Source organism: Balearica regulorum, chromosome 2 (assembly GCF_011004875.1).
Source record: "Balearica regulorum gibbericeps isolate bBalReg1 chromosome 2, bBalReg1.pri, whole genome shotgun sequence".
Taxonomy (NCBI): domain Eukaryota; kingdom Metazoa; phylum Chordata; class Aves; order Gruiformes; family Gruidae; genus Balearica; species Balearica regulorum.
In genome coordinates this window covers 136,116,533-136,137,839 of record NC_046185.1, presented here as the reverse complement: position 1 = coordinate 136,137,839, position 21,307 = coordinate 136,116,533, and the positions used below count along the sequence as shown (strand labels likewise).

The 21,307-nt window shown below is 39.9% G+C and overlaps 1 long non-coding RNA gene across 1 annotated transcript; it reads right to left on the bottom strand.

Annotated features, from left to right (window-relative positions):
• Nucleotides 1-1,592: 1,592 nt before the first annotated feature.
• LOC142600571 (uncharacterized) lies at nucleotides 1,593-20,388 on the bottom strand. Its single transcript, XR_012834128.1, has 6 exons — nucleotides 20,275-20,388; nucleotides 19,095-19,303; nucleotides 16,902-17,853; nucleotides 12,472-12,619; nucleotides 6,087-6,180; nucleotides 1,593-2,313 (listed from the first exon to the last, which is right to left on the bottom strand). It is a non-coding gene; the product is annotated as an uncharacterized LOC142600571 (long non-coding RNA).
• Between the last annotated feature and the right edge of the window lie 919 nt (nucleotides 20,389-21,307).

The following is a 21,307-nucleotide window of genomic DNA, read 5'->3' as shown; positions in this document are numbered from 1 at the left end:
CCAATTTAGGTCATATAGGATGCCAATTTTGTACATTTAAGAAGTTAGACAGGTTTTCCAAAGAAAGATTATCAGTAGTAAGTATAAACATATGTCAGTTCATTAACTCTTTAAAAATATCCAGCACATCAGACTTCATTCCCTCCTACATTGTCAAATATTACAGTAGATCCTGCTTGAGGCTCTGTAAGGTCCTCATATAAAGGCTCCCAAAACCAGTGGAAATCTTTTGCTTTCCTAGTGGGGTTTGTACTTAGGCAAACTCCAATACATCCAAACATTTTATTGAGTGGGCTTGATCACATCTTGAGATTTGGGACAGATAAGGGCCCCGTGCAGCCTATTCCAGCCACTGGTTAGAATAGCTCCCAGTGAAATATTCTCCAGCTGCTCCATAACTTAGAGTTATTATGTCCTACTTACAACCAGAGACAGAAGCTAAATTTGCCTATTGTCAGTCAATCATCCCCTCTTCCCCCTCTCTCCTGCAAATGTAATACTCCATTTTTACCTGTCTAATAAAAGAAGCTTTTTCCCATTTGGTTAAAATCAATACAGCTTCTGCACAAGGTGTTGATTTGCATTTCTGAATCATGAATATTTTTTTTTCCAGTGTTATGATAGAGCATAGGAAGTATCTTTTTCTCCCTGTATTTTGAGAAAGAAAGGTTCTTTTATTTCCAACTTTAGGAACAACCAAATCTAAATCCATGCTAATCCCTAAAGTCAAGTAAATTCTAACAACTCCTCAGAAGTAGTACTAACATTACCAATTACTTTCTTCCTCTGGTTAGCATGATGCAAATTGATACAGACCAATGAAAGTGGGTTTGATTTCCCTGTGCAAATGAATTAGTTGGTACACCAAAAATCAGTAATATACCCAACTTCAATTATGTGCTAAGCATCTTATTCCTTTTATACACTGAATATTTTAAGATTTATAAAGTATTCATATAGTTCTTACGCTTGGTGAAAACGTGCATCTGTCTTCAGTGGAGCTTTGTAGTCTAATGGAGATAGATGGGGATTCTGCCAAATCCAATACACAAGTCTCATTAACATAAGCCAGGTGAAGTTTCACTGTTAGCTATCGTTAAATAAAAGTTATGAGGTAGAATTTCTTATCTCATGTACATGAATATGTTTGGACATACAGAAGGAGGACAATCCCTCTTTTCCTCAGTCTTCAAACAGAACAAAAGAACTTGAGGAGTCACTTACTGCTGGTACTTCAAGCAATTGCTACATCATTAAATAAATCTCAGATTTTTTCCAATCTCTTTTTCTGCAGACAGACAGCTATACACAACTCACTCACTCATAAGCCTAGTCGATCTCATGTCTTATGATGATAATGAAAAATCATTTAGAAGTCTACACCACTTATTTTAAATTCAGGTATAGCATAACTAATAAAACATGTAACAGCATTTCTCAGCACCCTTTCACAAGAATGGAGCACAACTTTCAGTCTTAAATCCATTCAGATCCAAACATTCAAAAACTTTCAAGCAACCACTTCTGTGCTGTTAAAGGAAAACGTGAATAATAATGCAGAGGGCGAAGCCTGTCCCACTAGCGTGGCCTTATATAAGAGGCACCTCATAGCAGCCTTTTCCCTAGGGCAAGCGAGAAAAGGGAGCACGATTCAAAACATCTTCCTGCCTCCTTCCATGAGCAAATGATCTGCTCCCCCTTGAGCAGTCAGCACACTAATCTTCATGCCGGCTCCTTTACAGCAGCAGGTCACTATGGTTGTCCACTGAAATCTTTGCTTACCTCCCATTGCTATAAGCCAACTCCTGCCTCTGCTGACAGAGAGAAAAGGAAACCAGGCACCCAGGTCAGGCTCACCTATTGCCTGAGCTTCCATGGAGGTGGGGGAAGCCTCAATATTTTTCCATCTCTGGCTCTATCCCAGTGTAAAGGCTGTTAGGGTAGTGTAGCATCAAACTCCCTTCAGAGGCTATGGGCCAATATACATCAAAGGTATTGCAGTGAGTAAAAATACGACCTGGATTCACACACAGTGGTATGGAGTCATCAGCAAACATACAGGGCTAGGGAGAAAGCTCTTCCCAAATACATAACCTGGGATTTTTGTATTGCACCTCCTGGTAGTAGAAGTGTTTGAAAAGATTTACAAAACTGAATACATCAGAGAAAGATAAAATATAGGTTTAATAGCTTCTGGTCACGAATCAGGTCAGAGAGACATGCAGACTTGCTTGTGATCTCAGGGTACGTAGCATCCATGGTTCCTGATTGTGTTTCCAGCAGCTATCATTTAGAAAGTCTATACCACCTCCACTAGAACAGAAAATATAAAAAAAAATCACTCCAGTATCCCACAATATGCACACTTCCACCAGCAAGTAAATAAGATTCATTTTACATTCACACTTGAATTATTGTTATATGGCCAATAAAAACAAAATATGAAGCCCTACTGAAGAGCTGTTTTAATTTGACAGCATTTCTGAAGCGTCTGGGGAAATCTGCTGTCTATGAATGCTGCATAAATTCTGCCGTTGTTTTCTACAGTACTGCAAAAGGAGAACTTCCAAATGTCGTTCACAGCAGGAAATGCCTTCAGCCTATTTCTACCACAACCAATAATTCTTAAGTTAATATCTAGTGGGCCCCTCCAAGCATTTCAAAATAGTATGCTTTCTGCAGTGGTCTGGGAAGAACTATATGACCTACAAAAATTGGTAGCATGGGTTGTGCCATCTCATAATGACATGTTCTCATGTCAGTTCTGTTTACTATATCAGTGATGCAAGTTGTGATTAGAAATAAAGTAGCATACAGTGATTAAAAGAGACGTTTTTCTTTTTAGGCCTTTTTCCTCTTTCCTTGCAAAAGAAAAAGAAAAAAATCCTACTCAGATCCATACTATCCTATTCCTACTCCATCCCTCCTTAAAACCCTCAGTCATGAAGTGTTGATGGTATTCAATGAGATTTAGAACATAAGAATGGGATTTTCCATTCAATTTATCACCGCATTAAACTTGCTTCCCTTTCATAGGAAAGTTTCATCCTACCTATTTATCATTTTATTTATTACACAAGACCAGACTTAAAATATCCCTGTATTTACACACATTTTATATACCATAAGACTAAAAGAGCTGCTTATACAGCATTGGACCGTAAATCCAGGCATTCTGTTAACTGTAGCTAATAAGGGATATCTACAAAGAAATACAAAAACCAAGGGATATGTAGCCTGTTTATATATTCAAATTGATACAATTATCCACACAGATGATAACAAAAGCTGCACCAATCATCTCATTTTCATCTTGTCCACCAACATCTTGCACCTCTCAAGCTGGCCTATTTCTATTACTTGTACAGCTAGAACTTGAAGTGAGTTAACGGCTGTGACAATTTATGCCAGCTGAGGATCTGGTTCTAAACTTCTAGCCACATCTCATTTAAGATTAAAAAATATACATCCTGCCAAATAAATTGATGTTATGAAAAGTGTATTAGGAAACTAAATTAGGTAATATCTAAAGTGTTTGGGGTTTGTTTTTTTGCTTAAATAAAGGTGCATGCTGGAAGATACTTTTATTTATTAAAGTGCATTTTTTTCTATGAACTTTTCAAAGTTCAAAGAAATAGCAATGCAAAAACTGCAGAGCAAAAGATAGAGCATTAAAATCTCATTGTGGTATACACTAGAGTCATTTGTATGATTATGCGAAAAATGAATTTTCAAGCTACTGTCCTGTTCTTTACATTTTAACATTAGCTTCGGGATTATGCATTTCAGAAGCAGACAATACCCACTCAGTTAGAAAGAGATTACCTTAAGTCTTCTTTATGAAAACCCAGGGAGAAGTAGGAACCTTAAGCTCGCAGCTATATCTGTTTTAACTGTGCTGACCCCATTTGTGTTTCACTGCATCGATGCTGAAAGTCTTGCTCTGATTTGAAGGGTCAGAGATTTGAGGAGCTATTCCTTACGGGCAGGGTTCTCGTTTCTGGCTATTTGATCATAGTACCTTTTAAATGTTCACCAAATAGACCTGCATTTAGATTTTTAAAATTCCATTCTTTAGAAAAGAAAAAGACACCTTCTTTCAATTCAAAAGGCTAAAAATGTCAAGTCAAAGTACAAAAGTACAATTTCTCAGTGTGTCTGCTCTATCCTTATTTGTTCCATTTTGAGTGACTATTTGATTCAGCTCAGGCAGCCACCACTCCCAGTTCCTGAGCCCCAGCCAGGTCTCTCAGGCCCATTCACAATTCCAGCACTAACTTTCCATAATTATTTTATTTCCTTAATCTTCCCAATGGCTGGTTCAGCCCCAGGTGGGCCTCATTCCTCTCCAAGTTCAATAAGACAGTCTCTTACTCCCTCTGCTCTCCTGTCTCCTCCAATTTTGATTTTTGCTGGCAGCCTCACAGTATCTCTTCTTCTCTCTCTCTTTTACACACACAAAAACACACATGCATGCACACACAATAGCATGGGAAATGCCTCAACTGTTTGGAGAGAAACAAAGGCAAATTGCAATTTTCCACACCTAGAAAAGAAGGGAATGAAACAAAGGATGACTAAAAAAAAAGAGAGAGTATGAGGGAGAAAGGAGGACCACAAAACTTTAAATAAAGAAAATGGAAGGAAAAAACAGAAGAGATTAAATATAGCAGTAGAAAAACAGTGAAAAAATGTTACTCATATACAGAAGGATAAGAAAAAAATATGATATTGGAGATGAACAGAAAATGTAAAACCAGAAAAACCCTTAAGCCCCAAATAACTCAAAGCTCAATGTAGCTGCTGCAATTTCTACCTACTTGCCCAAAATATTTATCTCTAGCAGTGTTTAAAAAGATGCAAAAAGCCCCAACCTGTTTCATCTTTTTGAAATATTATTGTCTCAGTCTCAGCTTATCACACAGTATTCTGGAAGTTGAAAATGTTAACTGCTGGAGCCTTCCTTCGTCTTTTTCCACCACATGTTAACCTGGAGTGCAATATATATCATTATGCAAGTGTAATGCTGCATGCTACACCCTCGTGTAGCATCTAACTGTAGTCTACAGAGACTAAGTTTGTCGGCTGCAGCTTAATAAACTATTTAAATACGTGGCTGATATAAAGCTATGGCTATGTCTAACCTGTGGAATCCAGGCGTGCTTCCCAGCTCCTACAGTCATGTGTGTGTGTGTGTGTCTGCCCCAGCTGCACCCTGGCTCCACGCTAACTCCCTTCCACTCTCCACCCCCACACCCCGGTTTCCGGCCCAGCCAGGTCCCCCCCGGATGATCGGGGACACGGCTATGGCACACACCCCACAGTTCAGACAGAGCCTCTGGGAGTCATCTAGCGTTACGTTTGCAGCAGCCTGAAGCAGAGCTTTGACTCGGGGTAATTATTTTGTGAGCTGAGCCTTGTACGAATATTGTTCGCTAATAGTTTTGCTGTGAAAGAGCCTATCTTTTCTCACTCTCAAAAGCAGAAATAAGTTCAGCTCATTTTTTCAAGAAATTACTTTAACAGCTTGCGCCATATTTAGGCAAAGGAATAGGAGCGTACAGTGGGGCCAGTCTGGTAACAAAGGACACACTGGTTTGGTTAAAGCAACCAGAGCATTCACATGGCCACATCGCCGTGCACTGCACTGGAAGTATACTCCTAGGTGTCACTAGTTCATGCTTGGCCATCTGTATTTTGTCAACAATAGCAATTCACTTTTTAATGAATGTTTAAAGTCTCAATTCCCCCAGGAGTAACAGCTATAGAGAGCATCAGCTATTGCCGAAAGAACAGGGATTCAAGGAATAAACAGAATATTGTGGAATGGCAAACGGGAACCAGTGACCTCATTATTCTGGAAAATGTCTCCTTTTGAACCACAAGGAATTCTGACAATTGTAAAGGTTTAGTCTTGAACAATGGAGTTTCACAGAGAGAGAGTGAAAGCAAAATTGAGCCCCCTGTGTACTTATGGCAGTTCTTTATTATGTGCCATATATTATCATGTTGTGCTGTGTTTTGCTTTATCGTTGTTGCATCTTTATTAAAGATGGGCCAGAAATAAAACCCAGATGTAAACATACCTGCACTTCCAAGGCACTTGGCTTTGGCTAAGAACGCGGCAGCTGAAAGCCATCCTCAGCACGTTTCGTTCTAGAAGGTTTATATTCTTCTTCTCTTAAAACACAAACCAAGGAAAACACTTAGAATAGCAAATAAAATCTCACTGTTGTAAAATAATTATGTATTACATTGTTTGCCGTGGTTTAAAGGAATCTGGTCTTGCAGGTATGGGGAATGACTCTGACTTTAAAGAGAAGTGAAGGAGGATAGCAATTTTGCTCTCTAGTCTGCAGAATACTAAGAACACAGGACACATTCTTGTCCTGAAGTCAAGGGATTTCCTTTGTTTAGGCTTATTAGGCAAATTACAGACTGGTGTCATGCAGTCAGACACTGAAGTCTGCACTGGATTATTGAGTTGTTGACACAAAACCATATAAAGCAAGAGATGTCATTATTCCAATGACAATGCAGGAGAAAAATATCCACTGCTGACAGGCCTACTCACTCACAAGTCCATTGGTGTCAACCTACATAGCAGTAGAGCCAGAATAGTTTAGGGAAGAGTTTGTTACATCTGGTTAAAAGGGAAGTGTAAGAGCTAAAGGGGAGCAAAATACTGTATGTCAGTATTTGCCCTACTGAGGAACAGCAGACACATACTGGAACTGAAGGATACCATATATAAAGAAGTAAGTAACCACATGTATTATTTCAGCCCTGTGCCCCAGCTGTAAAACATTATTTGAAGTTATAAGGTTATAATAGTTGCACAGCTGTGGGAAGGTGAGGGTCATCCATTTTACATACATATTCAAATTAAGAATGCAGGGCTGCTGGCACAGAGCAACAGCAATGATAGGGCCTCAAAGGTAGGAATGTGCAGAAAGACAGTCAAAAATCCCTTCTCATTTTCTCTTTTGGAGATGGATGTGAACTTTTTCACTCCTCTCTTGCTTGTTCATGGTTAGGCCTGAAGATGAAAAACGATGAACAACCTGGGCACTTAAAGTACAGATTCACAGAAAATTCAGGAACCTAAGTAAAAAAATCATCCAAAAATGCCTGATTTAGGTGATGCCTAAATCCCCTAAGTGCTTTCTTTTTCATTATTCAAATGTCTTTCTTGAATCACACATCTGTTCACGGCCAGGATGCCCTGGCTAGACTTTCCTTAAGCCCCATCTGGGTCCAGAAACTAGATGTTTTCTACACAGCAACGCACAGGTCACATGTACCTCAACTAGCTCTCAGTGAACTGATCTGGGTACCAGAAGCTCAGAATGTATCCTTCCCCACTGACTAATTTATTCTGTTTTGATACATCTTCATGACCTTCCACTGGCTCTGAAGATCATCTACTATGAACCGCTGCTCAAAGCAAAGTCAACTAGAGCAGGTTGCTCAGAATCGTGTTCAGCTCAATTTTAAAATATCTCCAGGTATAGAGACTCCACAAACTTTCTGGGCATCCTCTTCTACTATTTGATTACCCTGACCACAGTGAAAGAGGTTTTTCTTATGTTTGAACTGAATTTCTTCTGTTTGAGTGTATTGATTGCCTCTTGTGCTGCTGGAGCTCGGGCTCAGCAAGCCCGGGTTGTGCTCTAAGCACAGCTCACAGGCCCTTGTCTGCAACCAGGACACTGAACTTCTGTAGCTGCAGATCTGGAGGCAGAGCAGGAGCCATTTGCCTGATGCCAGAAGTCAAAAGCTTGTGGCCTTCACCATCATGGAGGTCTCTGACATCAGTGCCTCTGGCTGCCTCTCCCTTTGTACAGTCAGAGTTCAGGCTCTTGCAGCTACAAGGTCTTGGAGAAGATCTCATCAAACTCCTTTTCTTGTCTGTGATGCTATTTAGTCTGTAGACCTCTTCCTGCAGCTCTTTTACTTGGTGACACAGATCCTCTATCAGTACACACCTCCTGCAGCCAAGGACACGATCTCCCCCAGCCTCAGCAATGCATCTCTGTGCCCATGGACCTGCAGAGCTGCATCCTCCCTCAGGAGCTCAGGTTGAGTTGGTGCCAGAGGAAGCTGCTTTAGTTGCTGCTCCATGATGGGTCACCACCATTGCTGAGCACATGTACACCATCTTTAACAGAGTGTCTGGCCCCCTTCTGTGCACCTTTCTGCCCAAACTGGCCCAGACTGCTGCATCTGCTGATTGCCTGTTAGCTACACTCCATTACACATCTGTGTCACACAGGTATGCATAAATCTCCTCAGGAACATCACTCAGCTGGTTCTCTTAATACAAGACCAACAAGACATGTGTCCCTAAAAATACAATAACAGATGCTGTCTTCAACAATGCCAACAGAAACACTGAAGAAGTAATTCTTCTCCCTAGGATTTCACATTATTTGCTGAATATTGGTACAGTTCTAACCGTGTTTAAAAACCAGACACTGCTATCCTCTATTTTTACTCTGGAGTTGTTCAAAAGACTCGAGTATTCTCTGCTCATATCACTGAAAATAGTTTGGAGGCATCCTTCCACCTGCAGGAAATGGGTACTTCCTATTCATTTGTTCTGGGCAGTTCACCATTTTCCTTTTGACTTTAGATGCTTCCTTGCTAGTTAACTATTCTAGATCCTGATTTGAGGCATCTGTGTACTGGGAATCTAGATACCTAACTCAGAGGACTGGAGAGTCTCATACAGATCAGAAGAAAAAAACTTAAAAGTAATTATAATTTTAACCTATTGAAGTTTCTAGAATTTAGCTCCAAAACCAAGAGCGATATCCCTAAACACTACTGATGGTATGAGCCCAGGCCTTAGAGCTAGACATTGTGGTATCTAACTCATGTCTATATTAGTGTCTGAATCTCCAAGGACTAGACATTCAGATGCTCAACACATCTGCTCAATGCGTGAATGAATGCAGAGTTCATTGTAATGCACAATGAATAAGAGTTAGGAAGTTATCTCCTGGTGTTAGATTCACAATTGCTCAGCACTCTCCACAAATGTAGTTCTAGATCTCCCTCATTTCTGTGCTAGCAAAGAGAGCAAATCAGTAACTACTGGCCACAGAGAGGAAGGATTGAAGGCCTTTAAGAAGCAAATTCTACTTTTAATTATGGCAAAGTGAGAAGAGTAAATTGAACACCACCATCATATAATAACCTGTAGTCAACAAGGAATAAAGATAAACTAAAAGAGCAGTGTGAAGATCAGAAATTCAGTCATTCCTTCTGAATTGGGAGTTATGAGACTCTTGAAAACAGATCCACCAGAAATAAATTTTATAATATTATATACAATAAATTATATAAATTGAATTGGTTTAGTTCCCTCTGGTAAAAGATGTCAAAGTCTGTACAAGTAAAATTTAACAGGCAAATGACCATTCTTTCCCATTAAGGCCAACAATATGGAATCGACTGTGTATATACATGTAAACCCTCTTTACTTTCCAAAACTGCCTACTGAGAATGAACCATGGTCTCTGCTAGCTTCCAAATCATGCCTGGCAGCAATTTGGGAGATCAGTAGTTGTCTCAGGACCAAAGCTTGCAGGGGACTATTGCAACAGTTCAGCAGTAGAGACAACCCATTCAGTCCCTGGAACTGTCTGATTTTCCAGTATAGACACAACCTTAGAAGCTGCTAAATCTCATATTGATTTTACTCTTTAAAAGAGGGAAAAAAATTTAAAAAAACTAGATTTGTTAGTTTCTTTTGTTAGGAAATGGACTTAAATACATATATTTTTAAATGGAAAATTAGTATTTTTAGTTTGAGTTTCCAAATATAAACCAGCTGTAGTAGTGTTGTTTGCCTATCCATCTGTCTGTTCAACCTGCCTGTCAGGTCACTTCAAAAACTTGCAAGGAAGTAAGTGAACATAGAATACAAACCCAAGGAGCTGGACGTTATTAATATTCAGAAAAATCTGTATTTCTTAAAGTCAAGTCACTATGCAAGATGTGATCATCTCTCAAAAGCTTCATTTCAAAGGATAATGCTAGAAGTTGGTGTAGGAATTGTAACTACACAGCAAGAGATCATTTAAATGTTGTATCTGCAGTCAAGGCTATAGTAAAATCAATCACCCTGTAAAAATCACAGGTATCCAGACTGGTAACCTGTTTGTCTCTTGCAGTACACTGTGGCTTCAGACATGCACAGAGTGAGGGCAAGAAGCAATAAGCACAAGCTGGAACACAGGAAATTTTGACTAGATATAGGGAAAAAAAACATTTACCATTGGAGTGGTTGCACATCAAGTGTGTGAAGTGTCCATACCTGATCATACACAAAACATGACTGGACCTGTCCCCAAGCAGACTGGTTTAACTGGACCTACTCTGAGGAGGAGGTTGGACTACACAGTTTCTAGAGGCTCCTTCCAGCCTGCACGATTTTATGGCTACTATGAGCAAAAAAGGAAGAGTTGGTGAGAGAACTTAAATCTGGTCCAATTAACTCATACAATAAAAGTGAATCTTGAAATTGATTCATATTTCGTTGGTAACTAACATGTATTAAAGGATCTCTCTACGTCTTACTGGCTTGCTTAGATAAACTTTTGCCTCTGTTCAACTGCAGTCTTTTGACTCTCTTGTAATCTCTATTTTAGTAATCTCTGAACTACTGAATCCTAAAAGATGGGAGGCTTTCAAGGCTGTCACCAGTAGCCTGTCACTGATATATGTAAAGTCTCCAAATTCAGCAAGTTAAAAGTGAAAGATGTATTTACACAGGGAGATACCTGGAAAGAGCAGAAAACAATGCCCAAGGACACAGGAAGGTCTAAACCTAGGCAAAGTCAAATGGGCCTAGAGATTCCTTGAATCTAATGCAGGGTTGAACAACGCACAAGTGGTACGCCTTAAAGGACATCAAAACAAATAAAAAGCCAGAAGTCTTCAGAGGAAACAGTCACTGAGTGTAGACTTGAGAAGAAATGTGGAACATTGACCTGAGTGCAGAAAACAACTTAGTGCAAGCAAGCTAGAAATGTTATTGGTTGTTTCTACCATTTTCTTAGAAATGGGATTTTGTGCACATCCTTTACAAATAAGCAGAATTGTACCAAAGTGGATGTTGTACCTGACTTGCACTATACTTCTCTAAATTGAAACGAATTTGCAGGGCACAGACAATGAGAACCAGAATGAAAGAAATGAGGTGTGCAATGCAATTGCCAAACACATGTATTTTGTGGTATTTGAAATCCCTGAAGATACCTAGATACCTAGTCAGCACACTAGCTGTCACTCCAGCAAGACAGAAGTTCTTCTCATCTGCCATCCCCATATAGGTGTCCCAGGTACCCTGTTGTGTCTCAAATGGCATCCACGATCTATGTTTAGGCAAGTGAATTGAACCCAATTGAACCAAAGACCGAACATATAATTTGTGTAATCTTGTCCCACTTGCTATTGCGGAGGCTAGAGCTGGCTGTTTTGCAGTCTCATGTTATATTTCTCTTCTTACCCTCCTCATCCCTCACGCTATGGTGCGATGAAATAAGGACCTTTCAAAGAGAAAAGCGAAGGGAGGCTTCATCACTCGTTCCAGACAGAAGTAAATAACATGGCAATCAGGCAGCCCAGCCAGTCCTAAGATTTCTACTTCCAAGCCAAATGCTTTTGGCTACAGAGGTGATCTCAGACACTTCCATCTTTCTCTTTGGGTGTTAAATAATAATCTCCTTTGTTTTAAATAATATCATTGAAGCACTGGGAGGAAGAGACTGCTGATGTGTTCTGTGACTGAAGCATTCACCTTCTCTGAAACTAGAGGACAAAGCTTGCTTCAGTTAATATTTACGTCTTTATTCACAAAAAAGAAATTCAGAAGCCTGAGGTTATACCATGCATATTTGATATGGTACAGACAAGAGACTCATTGTTTCAGATAAATTTCAGTGAAGGAGAAAGGTGTGGAATAGTTTCTATATGAATAAGATTGGGCAGATCAGGACTGTTCTGCTTGGAGAACAGACCACGGAAGCAGTAATAAAGGTCAAAAAAACCCACATTGAATGGCAAGAAGAAGGTGGATAGAAGTAACAGTTCATGGATTCTTTCCATACAAGAACTAGAGATTATCAAATAAAAGTAGTGGTAGAGATTCTTCATGCAAGACACTTCCTGCAACGTACATGCAAGCTCTTTACAGGGTGCTGCAGGTGCTACAACTTTATATTGTGTGAAAAGCAGTTAGAAATATTCATAGGCAAAATTATCAGGGACTATTAATTACAGAGTTAAATGGTACATAACTGACTCCAATTTGCTTTGGGACAGAAAGTTTCAGTACATGTTTGGCCTTAAGCGGATGCATTCCTTACGCACATACTACTGACAACTGTCAGCCAGGCTGCTGGACTGAAGAGGCCTTAGGTCCGTCTGATGAAGCCATTCTTAGATTCTTAAATCCCTTACCTGAACGAAGAAGAGCCGCACTTTGCAACGAGGCTGCTTCCAAAGAGAGAATCTGAAGCTAACATACGGCTCCATGATTTTGACCAGAAACACCCCCCTGCAGTTCCAAAACTCCTTCTGAAACTTGTTCATATATTCCCAGCATTATCTGATGAAAAGAACAATAAAAAAGAACACTTTGCTTAAAAAGTCCCAACCAGCTCCTCTGTTATCCAGACCAAAACTCCACACTTTCCTGAGGTTTCCCTGCCAGAACCACAAAAGACATTGGCACGTTATATAGGCTCAGGCACCAGTAAAATCCAATATGTATCTAAAGAAGACTGATTGCCTGTCCTTACTGCAATGATTTTAAGGCCCAGTGCTCCACAGGGGAGAGATACAAGACAGCCAGGAAAGACATTGTGAAAACAGACTGTGAGCATATAAATCACCAGTGCAATTCAGACATGGAAGCTAAGAAGATGACTCCTATTTGGAAGATTAACTACACTGGACATGCTAAGGCAGAGCAAGCAAATCTTTTGATATAGATAAAATGCAGAATACTGCTGGGACAAGAAAAGAATCATGCTTCTGCCCCCAATGAAAACATTGGCTTTCTTGAGCCAGGAACTGGAAAGGGTTATTTTTGCCTTGTGCTGAAATATAACCTCCAGACCATAGCTGGGAGGAGGACTGGGGCACTTGCCTAGAATGATTCAATCTAGTATGGAAAAAATATATGTTCTTATGAAGATTTTCTAACACCAAAGAATTTGTCTATTTTAATAAGCCCAAAGAACCTAGGTGTCTGGTGATTTCTTGTCATAAATCAGGAGCTCATTAAAAAGAAAAAAGTATGAAAAGAAGGCAAAGATTCTGGCAGGAGTCTTGAGAAAACAATTGAAAAGCATTTTTGAAGTTTCATTCATTTTAGTGCAATATGTGCAAAGGCCACAGCTCTGAGCGCTAGTAGTTCTGAAGTCTGGCAACTAAGTACCTAAAAGCTCCTGAATTTACTTAATTTTGTACCATGGGTTCAGTTTTTTTGCCTGAGTCTGGATATTGCCTGCTTAGAACGAAGCGCAAAGCTGTGGTTGTGGGAGGGAGGTACAGAAAGTCATGCTACCTGACCAACAGGAAATTCAAAGTGCATCAATTCTAAGAGTCCAAAGAGCTGTTGAAAAGTAAGATAAGGTTCAGAAGGGGATTACTGTGTCCTAAATGTGATATTTTTATTGAGAGGGCAGTGCTTAAATTACATTTTTATGAGCCAGCATGGCATACCATCACTTTTTCATTTTACTGGGAAGCTTGCTGGGACTTCTCTGGTTCACAGCTGCAGAACGGATTAATTTTATCCTCCCCTGAATGAGACCTTCAGTCCCACCGTAGCTTCTAACTTGGAAGCAGCATGCAAGGATACTACAAGACCAAAATTATTACATCATCTGACAGAGTAGAAGAGAAACATGAACAAAAATGGATAAAATGCTAAGACTTGATTCAGCAAAAATATTTATGTGCATGTTAGCCTTAAGCATCCCTGTTTAGTGAAGCACTAAAGCATGTTCTTGGGCTTAATTGAAGTTAATGAGATTTACACAGGTCCTGAAGGTAATCACATGCCTCACTGCTTCATTAAATCAGAATACAAGTATTATAGGGCAAGGTTTATCCTCAGGGAATTCCCTTGAAATACAGGGTGATACAAACCTGTAAGTCATTTTAAAGGTATGTATTATTAAAATGCATGCACAAAAATGTGCTAGGAGGAGTACAGGTTGCATGAGAGCTGAGCCTCAGAATAGCACTTTGTTTAACAAGATATCTGAGACATAAGACCTGTTTAAGTGTAAAATCAGAAGTAACTACAGTGAAGCCAAGACCAATGCAGCTGAGATCAATACTAAACCCCAGAGAAGGGGATTTTCTAAAAATGTGGGGGGGAGGGGAAGAAAAAATGGAGAACAGGTCCCCGGAGAACGTGATAAATGATGATGGGTTAGGCAATATAGTTCTGCTTCCAAAAGCCAGGCTTAATCCTCACTCAGGAGTAGACATTGTGCCACATATTTAATCTATCCCTTAGAGAGAGTCAAAAGGATCAAAAGCATCACACAGATACTTAAAGGGAAAGGTCATATTCCCATTGAGGACTAATGACTATATCCCTTCCTGCAAGCATGGGGATTTCTGGTGAGGGAACTAAAACTGCAATGTTTCTAGCGTTAACTCTGGCTGTAGGGTGTCTGCTGTCACATCAGCTTCATGAACCCTTCCCCTTTACTCCAAACTACCCTCATGCTGTGAGCTTGCAGCTCCCCATGTTTCTCCTACAGCTTTTCCATACCTTTCAGCAAAGGGATTTCTTTAACAAAACTGAGCTCTGTGATCAGATCACCCGAAGCCACTGCAATGTCTCAAAACTACCAAAGCCTTTGTGGTTACAGAAGAATTGTAGAGAGCTGCTATAATTTAAGAGCAGGGATTTTTTTTTTCCACTGTAGTGGTTCAATGTGTGTTGTGTGCACACATGTGCTTCAGCACAGATGGAGATTCAAATGAATATCAGACCCTTTGGTGTGAGTTCAAATTTCCTGAAGGTGTTGGAATGTCTGTAAAACATCAGATGCCCTTTTGGTTGTTTTTTTATAAATACATTTTAATTCTCTGCTGATTTGACATTTCACTTTATTTAGGAAAAATGGGGGGGAAAATGACAACATATTGAAAAAAGTTATTATGGAAAAAAAAAAAAAAAAAAAAACCCCGAAAAAAAGAGGGAAAGGGAAGGAGGCTTGTATGTCCTTGGCAGCTACCTGCCTTTCTTATACAAAGCCACCTATGATTCTTCTACAACCACAAACAAGCCAGGTTTTCTTTGTGCTCTGTCCAGAAAGGAAGTTCAAAATATGTACATCTACTCCAAAGCTATTAATCTTTTTTACAAGATTATTGAGGGGAGTAGAGAACCATTGTCATCTTTCTTAAAATAAATTTTCCCTGAAGCTTCAGGAATCTTTAAAGTAAGGTTTAAGATATTCTTTCTTTTTTCTCTCCTAACCCATTTACCTCCAAAAAAAAAGTTACCTTATGACTGATTTACTTTTGTATTAATTATATCTGTTTCTCTGTTTCTTCAGAGAAAAAGGAAATCTTTCCCAGCTTGCTGCATTTAGAGCTCTGCATAGCTGGCTTTCGTTTCAGCTTGCTACTGTAAGGCCAGCCCCATAGGGCTGGAGAGGTTGTGCATCCTCAAAGGCTGAAGGATGTGTTGCATGAAACAGTCTCTAAATGGTCAGTAAGACAAAAAAAAAGCAACAATCCCTGAACTTTTAGATTTTCCAAAATGGTTTTAATTGCATATTGAAAGTAACATAAGGCAAAACAGCAACAAAAATCAGATTCAGGCCCCTAGACAAATGTCATCACTGCTTAGACTTCAGTGAGGGTGTTAATTATTATCACAAAGTGAGGAAACCGCAGAATTGTTGGACCAAACACACGTTTCATGTGGAGAAAGTAGTACAAACAAACCAAAAACATACATCATTTTCCATGGAGCACAGAGAAGATCCATCTATTTATTCAACATCCTTAGGGATCCTCCTCCTGTACAAACTATCTAACCTACTACAATAGAACTTGCATCCCAAGGCTATTACAGCCTTCCATATGCCTGTAATTTATTAACTATCTCAGCTATGAGATTACAACTGGAAGTATTCTGAGTGCCGCTAAGAAGGAGTTTGTTGTATGGTATCTACATACTGCATTATGACACTAACACTGGAGAACCAACCTTCTCCCATACATCTGCAATTCTTTAAGAAGACTTTTAAACTAAAGATACGCAATTATTCCACCTGGCTATATGACATGGGACATAACTGTGGGAAAGAAAGAATGTATATGCTATACCCCATGGCTGAGCGCCACACATGGTGAAAAACATGTACTTTTCAGTGCAGTATGGCAGAGGGACCAGTGATGCATATACTTCAAAACTTATCCCAGAGAATGAGAAATACCAGGGACTTGACATTAAGGCAGTAGAAAGGCCACAGGAAGTAGTTTTTGAATAATCTGTCTAGGAGGTATCCTCTTTCCCCTTCTATCTCAAGGTGCTTTGTTACCTGAAGCTGAATAAAAAAGAAAATATCCTATTATGTACCTAATACAGGAACATTATCTAGCCGTGCCAAAAAGATTTTCTTATTTGTGGACCAAGTTAGCAATAAAATTACTTACAACGTTGAGGGCAAAATAAAGTTTAGGCAGTTCACTGATCTGTACTCTCAGAATTACGACGGACAGATTCTTTCCTGGTATGCAGTCATCACAATGAGCAATTTTTAGAGTGCCTCCTTGCTATATACTGATGTCATATATGATAAAAAAGCTAAGCTGACAAACTTAGGTTATATCTCTATTATTATGTTTACCTGAATCATAGCCACATTGCCAGATCTTGGTTTTGGGCTGATAACCGGCAACATTGTATAGGTATGCACCATGGCTGTACACTGGCTTCAACAGGCAAACTCTAGGTTGAGAGAAGATAAGGGAAAATCTGCAAGTGCCTTACAAAGGTGATTGATAGAACAAATTTTTACAAATTGAAACTTCAAGTCAACTTTATTGAACCCCTGGAAATTCCTAACAAAGTCCTAAAACTGGTGACCTGATGTACTGAGTACAGTTACACCGCTTTAGTTAAAGTAACTTTTAACTGAAGTCATTCAACATTAGCAATTTGAGCCAACTTATCTACTTTAACTTAAACTAGGTTTAATATAGTCTAGTTTTTCAACTGACCCAAAACAATTCCATTCCTATGCTTTCTAACTGATGTACAACTTAATTTTTAAAAAATGTCTCATACTTAAAAATTTGTGAGCAAAGCCAATGCTGCACAAACCACACCTTTCCTTGAATTTATTGCCATCCTTTTAGAAAGTTTATTTAAAAGAATATAACCCAAATATGTGCTTTCCTATGAAACGTACTTTTCAAGTTCATTTTGCCAGAGAAAATACTCATTTTCCAGAATGGCATATTTCATTTGCTACCTAAGAGGACTGACTGTAACATAAAGCTAGTGGCTCCTTTAGAAGAAAGAGAAACAATTTGACATGGTAGGTCTGGTATCCTTCTGCAATTTCAAATGAAGCCCCACATTTTCAAAATGATGCATGGGAATTTAACCACGTGGTGCCCATTAAAGTCAATGCCAGCTCGCATGGTTTATGAGGTCACCAGAAGTCCTTGATGGAATTACACCCCTGTCCTGCACGGCTGATTCTCTTGTATCACAGAGAGAGCCTGAACCAAAGCCCATAAAGTCAACAAAAATGTCTGCAGTCACTTCGGTCAGGTTTGGATCAGGTATTTCCACTGGAAATAGAGAAACAAGAGAGAAATAAATTACTGAACAATTGTTAGTTTAACAGCGTGGCATGGGTCCTGTGTTGATACATATTCTTGTATGGTAAGGGGGAAATAATGTCTTCCTGTGGTCATGCTAGAGGCATCTGATGGAAAAGAGAAACACTGGGGAATATTCCTTGGAAAAACAAAAGGACATCCTGTGAGAATGCAATTACAAAGTAATTCTTTAAGCATACCTAACAGCTATCATACAACATATCAAGTACAATATACTCGAGGAATAAATGTCTTGGGCTCTTTGTGCATCAACTGCATTTTTAGAATTTACTGCACTGGTGCACATCTTCCAGTTTTGTATTTACTAGACTGAATCTTTTAACATGCATCACACACAAATAACATTCAACTTCCAAAAGTGAAACATGCCACCCAATTTGCACAAAGACTTTGCACATTGTTGTGTTTTAAAGCACTCAGTAGTTAATAAAATACTATGGTCTATTGGTATATTGATTTTCATATTCTCTTGGTTGGAATATGAGCTCGCTTTAGCAATAAACTAACATGATTGAATACTTTCCAGTTTTCTAGGTTTCAGGTTGTGTTTCTGGGGTTATATCACTAGAAGCACAGTGACCTACTATAGTCTCCTGAATCTGTGTATGTAAGATATCATAATTTTGTTCGGAAAAGTAGGTGTTTAAAACATGGACCAGCAAGTTTCTAGGAGTTTGTGTGCATGCTAAGGATTTCATCAAAGTGCCCTAAACTAGTTAAGAATTTAGGGAGAAATTTGTATGTATACATGCATTAATACATGCATACCTTGCCAAAAAAAGGTTTAGAAAAAAAGCAGACATGCTAACTGAAGGAGATTTGCACAGAGCAAATGAATAATTTCTCTGAGAGAAGTAGCAAATTTGGAAGCATAACAGCAATGAGATAAGTATTATCGCCTTGCTTTTCCATGGGTGCATGGTGTCTGCTGTTAGTTAGATTTCTGTTATCCAGGGCTATATAACACACAAGTGGGATATCCTGGCCAGCCAAACACATGGGTAGTGCAACACTTACTTTACAGCAACCCACAAGATCAGATCAGACAGAGAGGAAAAAGCTGATGCTTTAATATGGCACTTCTCTGAACTAGGGAATATAGATGATACAAATATAGCTGCACTGCTTCTGGATTCAGATGTCTTCATACTTACTGCCCTGCCTGTCCACAAGCTGCACAGGTCACCTACCAGATAAGTGTGAATTAACCATACAGGGAATGCAGCACTGTATCAAATGAATTTCTGTAGCAGCTGTGGAGGCTGTGGCAAAGTTTCAGAGCCTTTGAATGGCTGATCCCAGCGGTACCATGGCTTTTCATTTTCCAAGAAAGACTCTTTTAACACAGGCTGGAGTATATTTCCTTCTGTCTTTTGTTTTGCTCTCTATTATTACTATTCTTTGGAAAGGGGGAAAAAAAAAACCAAAAAAAAAGGAAAGTTCAGAGTGGGGCAACTTTTTCATTACAGAGGATTGAATCACCCAGTAAAGGACAGAGTTTACAGCAGGAATCCTGTGAAAGAAGCACTGTGTACCTATGCTCACATCCCAACCTTATGATATAGCCTGTAATATTTTACGTTTTGCAGCCAGACTGCTTTCCTTGCCTTTGCTTAAATGAGCAGTCAGAATACGCACAGCTGGCCTAGGTCATTCCCCTCTCCCATCATCTCTGCACCCCTCTGAACATCAAGCTCCAGCTAAATTTTACTGATAAAGATAACACTATGCAGAAGGAAAAATATGCATTCTTCATGCTGTACAGCTAGGTAGGGCTAAATGGTTACTAAAAAGTCCTGCGCATCAACTGGAAAGGGAGAAAGGAAAAGGCTGGTGCTGTGGGTGGAACTGAGAGGGGAGGGAGGCTGGTGTGGTGGGCTGTGGAGGGGGACGTGTCAGTCCTTGAGCTGGAGCCAATGCCAGTCACGCTACACGGGTTGAACAGCACTACCTCAAAAGTGCATGTTTATTTCTGCAAAGTGATTGACTTCCATCTGAGGGCATTTTGTATGAGCTGAGAGGAAAGCTATTTGAAGTCTTTATAAACAACATAACTTAGGTAAGTATTTGACATGGATAAATACTTTGCAAGCAGCGTAGAATTATTAATTAGGAATTTGCAGTCTCTCAGCTTACACTTCTACTCCGGTGCCCTGTTTTTGAGGAAGTACTCACAACCCTGCTACAAAGGTTGGAGTATTACAGACATGCAATCACAGAGCCCGGGCTTTTAATACGCTTTCTAGAATGAAAAGATTAAAACAAGTACTTTGGGGCTGTCACGTAAACTAAACCTTCAAGTTCTTTTACCCTCATCTTCTGTAGGGGCTAGTGTAATGACACCCTCTCTATGGTCGTTGGCGCGCTCACCCGTACAGAGTTCCACTGTTCTTTCCCGTCACCTTTCCCAGGCTGAGGCGCTGTAGCATCACGCCAACGTTTCTTCAGCACAGCGCGGGGAAGAAGCAGGCCATCAGTCCCCCAGAGCAGCCCTTGAGCCAGACAGCTCGGAAGAGCAAGCTTAGCTGAAATCGGGGAACGGAGGGTTACGCGGCCGGTGACGCCACTGTCGGTAGGCGGCGGGCTGCTGGGCCGGGTGCGGGGCGCGGCCGCTAGGGGGAGCCGTCATCGCCGCCGCCGGGGCGGAGGAGCGCGGGGCGGCCGCGGGGCGAGCGGGGCGCGCGGCCCGGGGCTGCTCTCCTGTGGGCGGTCCTGCTGCAAATGCGATGTGGAAAGTGTTAGCAAAGCTCAATATGGAGGGCGGATTGGTTGGCGTGGAAATCGAAGTGATTGCGGGGTAAAATCCAGCGCTTAGCCGACGCGTTTTGGAGGAGAATGCAGAAACTTATGAAAGCCGTTGCTGAGGAGATCCCATTTAAAAGCTAATTAAAACACCCGCTCCCGTGCAAAATCTTCAGGTGGCAAATGGAACAGCTGTAAGGGACGCTTGCTAGGAATTCAGCAGTGATCTAAAAGAAAAATGTCTTTGTAATGCATAAGTAAAGGAAAAATAGCTGAGGAAAGGCTTTCTTTTTTTCCTGCCATTCTAAATCCATGTTTCTTTCTGAAATGTATCTACTTCTTATTCAGTATTTTTAGGTTAGATTTATTTTTTCTGCTTCGAATAATTGACACGTAATGGATGCATGAGAACAGACTGATGTAGTCTTTGAGATTAGGATCCCAGGGCTATAAAATAGGAAAAACTGAATTAATTCTTCAGTTAAAAAAAAACATAATTCAAAAAGATATGATTTATTAGGAGGAAAAGTAACTCATGCTTTCCTGTTAAGTTACAATATGAATGGTAGCATTTTGAACTCTTGGCCTAAAATAGTTATATTGAGCTTTGATCCTTAGGACGTTAACAGACGGGAAGCAGAGGAGTGAATTGGGGTGAATT